Raw genomic sequence first — 11,777 nt, forward strand, 5'->3', positions numbered from 1 at the left:
AAGAGCCTCTTGATAAAAGTGAAAGAGGTCCCATCACTTCGTGGCAAATAGGATACAATGGAAACAGTAACAGACTTAATTTTGGGGGGCTCCAAAATCACTGCAGATAGTGACTGCAGCAATGAAATTAAGACGCTTGCTCCTTAGAAGAGAAGCTATGACCAACCTAGACAGCATATTAAAAAGCAGAGACATTACTTTGCCAACAAAGGTCTGTCTAGTCAAAGCTGTTGTTTTTCCAGTAGTCATGTATGGATGTGAGAGTTGTACTATAAAGAAAGCTGAGTGCCGAAGAATTGATGCTTTTGAACTGCGGTGTTAAAGAAGCTCTTGAGAGTCCCTTGGACTGCAAGGAGATCCAACCAGTCCATCCTAAAGGAAATCAGTCCTGAATATTCATTGGAAAGACTGATGCTGAAGCTGAAACTGCAATACTTGGGCCACCTGATGCGAAGAACTGACTCATTTGAAATGATCCTGATGCTGGGAAAGATTGAAGGCAAGAGGGGAAGGGGACGACAGAGGATGAGATAGTTGGTGGTATCACCGACTCAACGAACATGAGTTTGAGTAAACTCTGGAAGTTGGTGATGGACAGGGAGGCCTGGCGTGCTGCATTCCATGCAAAGAGTCAGACAGGATTGAGTGACCGAACTGAACTGAATGACTGAATCACTTTGCTGTACACTGAAAACTTACATGATATTGTAGATTAACTATACTCCAATATAAAATAATATCTTTTAAAAGAATTTAAAATAAAAAAATCTCACAGAACATATCACTAGTATAAATAAGAATAAAGAAGTAGAAAATAATCAAGCACAAATATCAGATTTAAAAACATAATATTTGAAGTAAAAGTCATAATAGATAGGCTAGATAGCAGGAAAGGTGTGGCTGAAAATAAATATGTAAATTGGAAGACTGGATAGAGGAAATATCCCTGAAGGAGTGGATGAAAACATGGACTTTTTTTTTTTTTTTTCCCCATGTGGAAGGATTAATACTCACATACTGGAGATTTTAGAAAGAAGGAGAAATAAGAGAGGGTAATATTTGAATAACTAATGAAAAAAAGTTTCTTGGAATAGAAAAAAAGATGAAGATCTCAGATTGAAGACAACATAGAATGATAAAGAAGATGATAAGGGCAGAGCTACATGTAGAAAAATGGCAGCAAAATTTAAGAACATTAAAGATAATTCCAAAAGCTGATAGAAAGAGCAGATTACTTACCAAGGAATGAGTTTAAACTTTCCATCAGATTTCCAACAACAACACAAACTGAAAAAAACAACAACAACAACAACTGTCTTTTCATAGAATTTAAGAAAAGGAATTTGAACTTAGAACTATATATCCAGCCAAACTATCATTTAAAGATTAGAACATAATAAAAATATTCCAAGGCTTATAAAGCATCAGCAGTTTTGCCATACCATGTCTGTCACTGAGGATGGTTTTTTATGAAGTATTTAAATATGAAACGATTCAAATCTGGGAAAATACAAAAGAAAATCATATTATGCCTAACATATTTTGCCTGATAAAATTAAAATGTAAAAGTAAAATGCATTTTACCTGAAAAAAAGACTTTATTTTATCTGATAAGGTCTTTTTATAAAATAAATACCCAAGACCAAGGAAAAGAAGAAATATACCTGCAATAGCCCAGAATGAAAAGTCTAGAAGATAGTATGATGAGAATTGGGCAATAAACAAATGGATGTGGGATTAAACTATTGTTTTTGACTTATTATGGGGTCAGTATAAATGTTTTTAACTTATTATGGAGTCAGTATAAATATAAAAATCTTTTTTTAGATATCAAAAGAAACTGAAAATGGAGAGTAAAGAAGTACAACCATTCATAACGAACTCGTCTCTCCTCAAAGGGACATAGGTTTCATTCCCTGTCATTTTTCCAAGCTAGTCCTGTGAGCTTGCAAAGACAGTGAAATGAGAATGAAAGAGATGTGTGTCACTTCCAGACAAAAGCATTTCGTTTCTGTGTAAGAAACTGCAATTCCCTTTTCCCAGGCTCAGCAATTGATGAAGCACATGATGATATGGAGTCTTGGTCAGCTTGGGTACCCAAGTGCCTAGAACCAGCAGGGCCCCGCTACCAAATCTCATTTGTAGCAAACAAATTCTGTATGCAGCAAATGAGGTCTTGGAATTGATTGTTAAGGCATTGTTACTGAGCCTCTGCTGACTGATACTGACATTTCTCATCTATTTATTTCTATTCCTTAAGGGCTTATCTGAGAAAAATTGTAGAGTATTACCAAGTCCTCTCCCTAGTTACCTGACTTCAGAGACTGACTGATGGAGTGTTGGGTTATGCATACTAACTCTTCAGATGCCTTTCCCAAGAGTATGTGATTCTCCCCAAACCAAGGAGTGCCAATAAACCTCTATCCTTAATAACTAAAGTGAAAAAAAGCCTTTTTTTTTTTTTTTTTTTTTTTTTTTTGCCTAGAAGCATATCATGTGCTTTATGATATCCAATGGGCCTTTGAACCAGGTCCTCCAAAGAGCTGTATGGCAGTGGCCTCTAGAGAGAACAATGAACAAGAAACAGGGAACCAGGCTATTTCCAGACTGAGGCAATATAAGAGGTATGACAGGAAGCATTCTTGGGAGCTGCTACCCAGATAAAGAGTGGGAGAAAAGGACCACCATTTGGTTCTGTTTCGAGTGAGAGAAATGATGCTAAGAAATTGCTGAGAAATATTACTGGAAATATCAAGCTAGAGCAGTGCTTGTCAAACTTGGATATGCAAATGAATCACCTGGGAATCCTATTAAAATACAGAGTAATTCAGTATGTCTAGGGCTGGGATTGGGCAAATTGAACACTACTAACAAGCTCTCAGGGCCTTCCCAGGTGGCTCAGTGGTAAAGAATCTGCCTGCCAAGCAGAAGACACAGGTTTGATCCCTGGGTTGGGAAGATCCCCTGGAGAAGGGAATGGCAACCCACTCCAGTATTCTTGCCTGGGAATCCCAGGGACAGAGGAGCCTGGTGGCTACAGCTGTCTCGCTCTTGCTCTCTTGCTTCAGTTGTGTCCAATTCCTTGCAACCCCATGAACTATAGCCCGCCAGGTTCCTCTGTCCATGCAATTCTCCAGGCAAGAATACTGGTAATTTTTCTTATCCAATGGCTGCACATCCAACTCCCCTGAAGAGCTGTAAAGACCATGTCACCCCCAGATATTCAGACTTACTTAGTCTGGAAGTGGCCTAGCATCAGGAGCTTTAGATGGTCCCCAGAGGATATGAATGTGCAGCCAAAGTTAAGAACCAGTGAGGGAAACCTTGGGGCTCCTTCCAGTGGGTACAGCATCAAGGACATGCTTGACCTTGCCCAAAATACTCAGTTCCGTTCAGTCACTCAGTCGTGTCTGACTCTTTGCGACCCCATGAACTGCAGCACACTAGGATTCTTTGTCCATCAACTCCTGGAGCTTGCCCAAACTCATGTCCATTGAGTTGGTGATGGCATCCAATCATCTCATCCTGTGCCTTCTGCTTCTCCTCCTGCCTTCAATCTTTCCCAGCATCAGTGTCTTTTCCAGTGAGTCAGTTTTTTGTATCAGGTGGACAAAGTATTGGAGTTTCAGCTTCAGCATCAGTCCTTCCAATAAATATTCAGGACTGATTTCCTTTAGGATGGACTGGTTTGATCACCTTGCTGTCTGAGGGACTCTCAAGAGTCTTCTCCAACAACACAGTTCAAAAGCATCACTACTTTGGTACTCCGTTTTCTTTATGATTCAACTCTCATATCCACACTTGACTACTGGAAAAACAACAGCTTTGACCATATGGACATTTGTCGGTAATGTAACATTTCTGCTTTTTAGTATGCTGTCTAGGTTTGTCATAGCTTTTCTTCCAAGGAGGAAGTGTCTTTTAATTTCATGGTTGCAGTCACATTCTGCAGTGATTTTGGAGCCCAAGAAAATAAAGTCTGTCACTCTTTCCATTGTTGTCCCATCTATTTGCCATGAAATGATGGGACCAGATGCCATGATTTTCACTTTTTGAATGTTGAGTTTCTAGCCACCTTTTTCACTCTCCTCTTTCACTTTCATCAAGATCTCTTTAGTTCCTGTATGCCTTCTGCCATAAGGGAGGTGTCATCTGCCTATCTGAGGTTATTGATATTACTCCTGGCAACCTTGATTCCAGTTTGTGCATCTCACATGATGTACTCTGCATATAAGTTAAATAGCAAGATGAGAATATACAGCATTGATGTACTCGTTTCCCAATTGTGAACCATTCCTTTGTTCCATGTCTGATTCTAACTGTTGCTTCTTGACCTGCATACAGATTTTTCAGAGACAGGTAAGGTGGTCTGGTATTCCTATCTCTTTCAGAATTTCCCACAGTTTGTTGTAATCCACACAGTCAACAGCTTTAACATAGTCAATAAAGCAAAAGTAGATATTTTTCTGGATCTCTCTTGCTTTTTCTATGATTCAGGGGATGTTGGCAATTTGACCTGTTGTTCCTCTGCCTTTTCTAAATCCAGCCTGAACATCTAGAAGTTCTCAGTTCATATACTGTTGAAGTCTAGCTTCGAGAATTTTGAGCATTACTCTGCTAATGTGTGAGATGAGTGCAATTGTGCGGTAGTTTAAACATTCTTTGGCCATTGCCCTTCTTTGGAATTGGAATGAAAACTGACCTTTTCCAGTCCTGTGGCCACTGTTGAGTTTTCCAAATTTTCTGGCATACTGAGTGCAGCACTTTCACAGCATCTTTTAGGATTTGAAATAGCTCAGTTGGAATTCCTCCAACAACACCTCCATAAGTTTTGTTGGTAGTGATGCTTCCTAAGGCCCACTAGACTTTGCACTCCAAGATTTCTGGCTCTAGGTGAGTGATCACACCATCGTGGTTATCTGGGTCATGAAGACCTTTTTTGTACAGTTCTTCTATGTATTCTTGCCACCTCTTCTTAATATCTTCTGCTTCTGTTAGGTCCATACCATTTCTGTCCTTTATTGAGCCCATCTTTACATGAAATGGTCCCTTGGTATCTCTAATTTTTTTGAAGAGGTCTCTAGCTTTCCCCATTCTATTGTTTCCCTCTATTTCTTTGCATTGATTACTGAGGAAGGCTTTCTTATCTCTCCTTGCTATTCTTTGGAACTCTGCATTCAGATGCATATATCATTTCTTTTCTCCTTTGCCTTTTGCTTCTCTTCTTTCTCAGATGTTTGTAAGGCCTCCTCAGACAATCATTTTGCCTTTTTGTATTTCTTCTTCTTGGGGATGGTTTTGATCACTGCCTTCTGTACAATGTTACGAACCTCTGTCCACAGTTCTTCAGGCAGTCTATCAAGATATTGCTTGATAATCCTTTCTCACAAGAGTCCCCTGTCAACTACTGAGGTTTCCTAACACTTTAGAAGTAATGATAATTATAATTAGAAATAGCATTCCTGAGCCCTTATTTTCTGCCACCATGTTTACAAATTACACTAACTCTCCCATGTAATCACTGCAATATGTAACAGGGTGGGCACCATTACTACCTGTTTACATAGCTTAGAAAATTAGGGTTTAGAGAGACTAAGTAAATTGCCTGAAGCCACCTAGAAATTAAATTAAAAATCTAGAAATAGCACCAGGCAATCTAATGCCAGAACCCATAGGCTTAATCACTATAGTGCTCAGTGCTTTGCAGTAAGAAAAAATGCATTATCATTCTCCAGCAAACTCCATGGAGACAAGCCCACAGATTGTGAACATTATTAAATGCTCTACAGTGAAACAAAATATGAACCAGGCCATTATTTGAAAAAATAAGAAATCTCACATATCATGCTCTTACCCACATGTTTATCCTTGTATAGAATATATGTAACTAAGCTCTGTGTAGATACTTTCTCCCTGTTTCTTTAGCTCTTTCTAGATGACTTTTCTGGAATCATCTGTTCCTAACTATGTGAGGGAAAGAAAGCTTGCTTCTAACATACACCTATGAGAGAATGTGTTATAGGCCAATTTTCCAGATTCACCTTACTTGTATATCTGCTTACTGTGTAGCTTCTACCTGCCTAGAACTTCTCAGTATGCTGTTTGCTGAGCTCTGGGCATGTGGGTGGGGGGACAGTACAGGGTAGGGCAAACCATCCTTTACTTAAAAGGCACAGAGTTCACTGCTTTTCCATTGACTTCCAAAGTACCACTGCCCAACATGAGTACAAGAAATAGACTTTATCAACAACTGCTGAAAAATAACTAGAGAAAACTGCAACAGGGCAGAAAACAACTTAACATTTGACACTAAATATAATTGATTCTCAGAATTCAAGGCAAAGGCAAGCCCTTCTGGGAAGTCTTCACATAGGCATATTCATTTTGGTCTTAAGGTCTTCCTCTTTTGTCTCAGAAAGATAGCCTCCTCTTCATTTTCAAACAATAAATCCTCAGCCAAGTTCAGGAAAATCTGATTGTCCTACCACTGAATCTTTTTCTGAGAATCCACTCCCTCACCTCTTGCTCCCAACAGAATTAAGAGGCTCAATGACCTATGGGAATGCATTTGTCAAAGGACCCAGTTCCTACTCTGAAAACAAGGTGGGTGGGTGAGGCCAGCTCTTGGTGTTCAGGTGTGAGCCTCCTGCCCTGAAAGGATCTGATGACATGTCACCACCTGTTTCTGTGGCCCTTCCCCATGAGCTCCAAGTCTCTTGCTGTAATCCTTGCACAGATGTCTATCTCTCCTTTCCCCTTTCCTACTGTGCAGACACACCTCTGGCCTTCATACAACTTCAAGGACAAATAATATCTCAGTAGCTGGTGTAAACAACTGTAAGACAAAGGAAACTGCCTTCTTGTAGGGCACATCACTAGTGGCATTCTTCTATTTGCTGATTAAGGATAGTAATACAAAGATTTCCTTGTGGAGCTCTGTCTACAAAGTGATACAGAGCATTTTTGCTTGCTCTTTTTTCTCATTCTCTTCCTGTCTCCTCTTCAGGGTATGATAAATAGAATCTATTACAAAATTAAGCCAAGAGTCTCCTCTTCCAAGATGCTGCCACAATTCCTAAGAAGACTGGGCTATGTTATTTTATTTAATAATATTGCTTTTCTAGCTAGTACCAGGCTTTGAGGCTACAATTTTGGAAAACAAGACATAGCAAATAGTCCCTATGCTGTCATCATTGGAAGAAAATATACTTTAATTTTACTAGGAGGTTAGGAAGCTGTATGATAAAAATAGCAGGCTTTTGTTTCATAGTGACAGGGATTGAAGCTTCTTCCTATTATGAACAGAGAGAGTGTTTTTTTGTTAAGAAGGTTCATAGCAAGGTGGCTGACTCACTGACCATGGTCCCAGCTATAGAAATAGATCTCTACCCATGGGGAATGGGCTATATCTCTGTTTGACTTGGTCCTGTCACCAGCAACATACACCAAGGAACACAAGAGAAGTCATGCTCACTCTGTATCTGGTAATAGACACACAGTCCTTGGCTCCAGCTATGGATCTTGAAGTGGCCTGTAAACCAACTCCAGCCCCTCCTGGCTATGTCTGGGAGGCCCTGGACATAAACCCACCAAACTGGGTCAGACTGTAGACAATGAAAGGAACTTGTAATGGAGTAAAGGCCTCTAGAGAAATAACTAACATTATATTTATTAGTGAAAAGATGAAAGCTTTTCTTTTAAAATCAGGAAGAAGACAGGGATGCCCACTCTTGCCACTTATATTAAATGTAGTATCAGAAATCCTACCCAGAGCAATTAGATAGGAAAAGAAATAAAAAGCATCCAAATCAGAAAGGAAGAAGTAAAATTGCATCTATTTTCAAGTGACATGACCTTATTTATAGGAAACTCTAAAGACTCCACCAAAGAACTTTTAGAATAAATGAAGTCAGTAAAGTTGCAGGATATAAAACAACATACATAAAATCAGTTGATTTTCTATATATAACAAAAATAACTGAATGAGCAATAAAGAAAAAAATCCCATTTACAATAGAATCATAAACAATAAAGTAATTGTTATCATTTACAATTATGTTTGTTATGATAACAAGATCATACATTCTGGGGGAAAAAAAAACAGTGGTGTATAGGACATCCCAGCTTTCCCCAACCAAGATCAGTGATTAGACAGCTAGCCACAAAAAACAGCTCCTGGAGACCCCTATATTCCACTTAGGAAGTTTTAGGGACACCATAGAATAACAACAACAACAAACAGAGTAATTGCACAAGAAGAAAATACAACTTCATTTTGCCTGTGTCACCCTGTGCCCCAAGCTGGCACTGTTCAGCACCAAGAAGGAACTTCTCCCCTAGAAAGAATTTCTCTCACCAGGAAAGGAAGAGTGGGATGGGTGGTCAGCTTCTCTAGCTCTTCCAGGATACTGCACTGATGTCTAGCTTTGGTTTCACCCCACCCAGACAGATAAAGAGCTGCCCAGGAACAAGAAAGTAAGCAGAGGCTGTTATTAGCAAACACGATTAGCAATTCACAGAGAACTGCTCTGCAGACAAAGGAGCAGCTTCCGCAGCTGACAGTCAGCGGTCAGCTACAAAGGTCTCACCAGTTGCCCCACAGGTATTTACATTTGCAAATGCCAGTTTTACCTCAATGCCTCTCTCCTCCTTCCCCAACCCATATTCTCTCTCTCTCATAGCTTTCACACTTCCACTGGAGCCCAGGCCCACACTAACAGCCATCCAAACTCTCTGTGGTTATGCAAGTATGAATGTCAGACACGGAGGTCCCTCCCTGTCCCCCAGAGCCTGGGAGCTATGCTGGCAACTAGTTCAGCCTCCTTTAGCTGCACATGTGCAAGAAACCAACATAGTGCCTCCTATGTTCCTTGCTCCCACCAGCAAGTCCGCACTTGGGGCTTGCACCTCAAGCTATGCCACTCTCCTGATGCCCAAAACTGCCCTTGATTGCAGCGGGAGTGAGGAGAGAATACACAGGCATGAGTAAACCCATCAACAACCAGGGCTCACGCAGCAGTGCATGGAATTGCAGATACACAAGGCTAAATATAAAGTGATATGAGGATTTTTAACTGCACAGCAGGGGAATAACCCAACCCCTGCATTGTACAAGAGTCAACTGTATAGGTGCAAAAATTCTCAGCAGAGTATTAACAAACCAAATTTAATGGCACCTTAAAAGAACCATTTACCATAATTAAGTGGATTTCATTCCTAGGATGCAAGGATAATTTAACATAGAAAAAAATCAATGTGATAACCTGCATTAACAAAGTGAAGGATAACAATTATTTAATCATCTTAATAGATGCAGTAAAAGCACTTAACAAAGTACCAAAATCCCTTACTGATAAGAACCCTCAACAAAATAGGTATAGAAAAAAGTTACCTCAACAAAATAAAGGCTATATATGACAAACTCACAGCTTGCATTTTTATACTCAGTGGTAAAATGTCGAATACTTGTCTAAGATCAGGAATAAGACAAGGATGCCCACTCTCACATTCCTATTCAACAGAGTACTGGAAATCTTAGCCACAGAAATTGGGAAAGAAAAAGGAATAAAAGACTTCCAAACAGGAAAGGAAGAAGAAATAAAATTGGTTTTTTTTTTTTTTGCAGATGATATGATCTTACATATAAAAAATCCCAAAGACTCCACAAAACACTGCTAGAACTAGTCAACAACTTCAGTAGGGTTTCAGGATGCAAAATCAACATATAGAAAAACACTTGAATATGTATAACAGCAGTATATTCAACTATCAATAGAATATCTGAAAAAAGAAAGAAAGAATCCCAGCCACAATAGCATCAAAAACAAAATACTTAGGAATAAATCTAACCAAGGAAGTGAAATTCTTTGAATTGCAAACTACAAGACTTTGATAGAAGAAATTGAGGACCAAAAAATGGAAAGATATATTTTGTTCATGGATTAGAGGAATTACTATAAACATATTAGCAATATTAATTCAATTTAGATTTATTAGATTGGTTAGATTTATTCCTAACCAAGAATAAAGCTGCTTCTCCCCTGGAGAAGGAAATGGCAAACCACTCCAGTATTCTTGCCTGGGAAATCCCATGGACAGAAGGAGACTGGAGGGCTACAATCCTTGGGGTTGCAAAAGAGTCATACGTGACTTAGTGACCAAGCAACAACAATAGCATATCTACATCACCCAGAGTCATCTATAGATTCAATGTACTTCCAGTGGCATTTTTCACAGAAATAGAAAAAACAATCTTAAATTTTGTATGAAGCCACATACCCCAAACAGCCAAAGCAATCTGAAGAAAGAAGACAGCTGGAGGCATCACACTTCCTGATTTCAAATTATACTACAAGGCTATTTTAGCCAAAGCAGAATGTTTGGAACAGACTTAAGAGCCCAGAAATGAATCTTTTCGTATATAGTCAACTAATATTGAAAAAGCCCCCAAGGATACTCAATGGAAGAAGTGTCTCTCAATAAATGATGTTGAGAAAACTGGATAAACACATGGAAAAGAATAAAGTTGGCCTCCTACCTATCTCCACTCACAAAAATGGACTCAAAATGGATTAAAGATTAAATTTAAATTCTGAAACCATAAACATTCTAGAAGAAAATGAAAAAAGTCTTCTTGGCATTGGTATAACCTGTGATTTACTGAATGTGATAGCATGACCAACAAAAGCAAAATAAGTGGAATCATATTAAACCAAAAAGATTCTACACATAAAACAATCAACAAAATGAAAAGGCAACCAATAGAATAGGAGAAAATGTTTGTAAACTATATATATATATATATAGATAGATATAGATATATATATATATATATAAAATAAAGGGTTAATATCCAAGATATATAAAGAACTCACAGTTCAAGAGAAAAAATCCAACACAGTTGTTTAAAAAAAAAAAAATGGGAGAGGAACTGAATTGTTTTCCACTGAAGAGAGACAAATGACCAACAGGTACATGTACAGATTCTCAACATTACTAATCACTAGGCAAATACAAAACAAAGACACAATGAGATATCACCTAACACAGTTAGAATGGCTTTCATTAAAAAGAAAAGAAATAGCAAGTATTGGTGAGGGCGTTTAGCAAAGGAAATCCTAGTGCATGGTTGGTGGGAATGTAAATTGGTACAACCGCTACAGAAAAGAAGATGGAGGTCCTCAAAAATTTAAAAATAGAACTGCCATATGACCCATCAATTCCACTTTTGCATACATATCCAAAGAAATTGAAATCAGGAGCTTATAGAGGTATCTTCCCCCACATGTTCTTAAAGCAATATTCACAAAAGCAAAGTTATGGAAACAATATAAGTGACCCTCGACAGATGATTGCATAAAGAAGACAGACACAGACATAGACAGACACACATACACATATGTATACACACACAGAGAGACACACATATGTGGAATATTATATGGAATATTATTCAGCCCTGAGGAAGAAGGATATCTTGCCACTTGCAACAACTTGGGTGGATCTTGAAGGGATTATGTTAAGTGAAATTAATCAAAGACAAATACTTTGTGATAATCACTTACATGTAGGGTCTAAAAAAAGATAAACTCACAGGAAGAGTAGAGTAGTGGTTATGTGAGGTTAGGGAGTAGTGGAAAAGGGGAGATATTACTCACATGATACAAACCTCCAGTTATAAGATTAATAACTTTGGGGATCCAATGTACAGCATGGTTATTATAGCTAAAAATACTGTATCATATACTAGAATGCTGCTAAGAGAGTAAATCTTAAAT

At 38.5% G+C, this 11,777-nt stretch overlaps 1 non-coding gene across 1 annotated transcript; it reads left to right on the forward strand.

Annotated features, from left to right (window-relative positions):
• The first annotated feature begins 2,887 nt into the window (after positions 1-2,887).
• Positions 2,888-2,958, forward strand: TRNAG-GCC (transfer RNA glycine (anticodon GCC)). Its single transcript has one exon. It is a non-coding gene; the product is annotated as a tRNA-Gly (tRNA).
• The last annotated feature ends 8,819 nt before the right edge of the window (positions 2,959-11,777 follow it).

Source organism: Muntiacus reevesi, chromosome 16 (assembly GCF_963930625.1).
Source record: "Muntiacus reevesi chromosome 16, mMunRee1.1, whole genome shotgun sequence".
Classification (NCBI taxonomy): domain Eukaryota; kingdom Metazoa; phylum Chordata; class Mammalia; order Artiodactyla; family Cervidae; genus Muntiacus; species Muntiacus reevesi.